This window comes from Mandrillus leucophaeus, unplaced genomic scaffold (genome assembly GCF_000951045.1).
Source record: "Mandrillus leucophaeus isolate KB7577 unplaced genomic scaffold, Mleu.le_1.0 Scaffold137, whole genome shotgun sequence".
Classification (NCBI taxonomy): Eukaryota; Metazoa; Chordata; class Mammalia; order Primates; family Cercopithecidae; genus Mandrillus; species Mandrillus leucophaeus.
This window is the reverse complement of record NW_012101332.1, coordinates 191,932-193,106: the sequence shown is the minus strand read 5'-3', so window position 1 is coordinate 193,106 and position 1,175 is coordinate 191,932.

Genomic DNA, 1,175 nt, shown 5'->3' with positions numbered 1-1,175 from the left:
CAGGAGTTTGAGACCAGCCTGGCCAACATGGCAAAACCCCACCTCTGCTAAAAATACAAAAATTAGCCGGGCATGGTGGTGCACGCCTGTAATCCCAGCTACTCGGGAGGCTGAGGCAGGAGAATTGCTTGAGCCCAGAAGGCAGAGGTTGTAGTGAGCTGAGATCACATGACTGCACTCTAGCCTGGGCAACAGAGGGAGACTCCGTCTCAAAAAATAAATAAAAATAAAAGAAAAGAAAAGAAGAAAATAAATAAAAAGTTTCCTGTCTTGCTAGACTCCCTTTCCTCTTTCCTTAGCTATAGAGAGTAGGCTTTTCTTTAGAAATCTTTTTTCCATCTCTGAATATTGGCATTTTAGGGTTGCCAGCTTCTTTAGCTCCAAGTCTGGGATATAAACAAAGTCCATGGAACTCACGCCTATGTCATTTCTTGGGTCCTGTGGTCCCTAGCCAGTCTGCTCTCTTCTCTTCACCTTTCAGAGTCATCTTGTGTTTGTTTTATATCTAATGTTCAGAGTTTTGAGCTGTACTTAGTGGGAGGAACAGGGAAAAGGACATCTCTTCCATTTTCCCAGAAATGGAAGTCCCTCTATTAAAGATTTTATTTCCACAAGGACATTTAAGTAATTTTTGTAATCTCTAGTTGATTTTGTTATATAGATTTGCTATTCCCCATCATATCATTTTGAGGATGCTGTTCATACTTACTGTTAATATTCGTACTTAAACAAAACTCCTGTTTCATTTATTCTACTACTGCCTTTGTAGTATTTCCCATTGGATCAGCACTGTTTCTCTATTATATGGGAGTCAGCTGTTTTTGGAAATGTCTGGTAATTCTGATGTGTGTTTAGCTTCACAGTGGAGAGTACTTTGGATGTAGTCTGCTTCGGTGCGGGAATAGGATGTGCTACTCTGATGTGCACTCTGACTTGTTTTTAGAGAGACAGAGGAGTGGCAGGGTTTTTTGTGCTGCAGCATGCGTGGCCCGCTAGCCCCAGGCATCGGGATGCTCCTGTTTCCCCTAGGACAATACCAGTCACTGGCCTCACCTCCTCCTCCTCGAAGGAGAGAATAGTGCTTGCTAACTGGGTTAAGGCAAGGTGATGTGCCAGGTTAAATTACTTTACTTCCCCAAGCAACCAATCTCACTACTGTCACCATCCCCACTCTC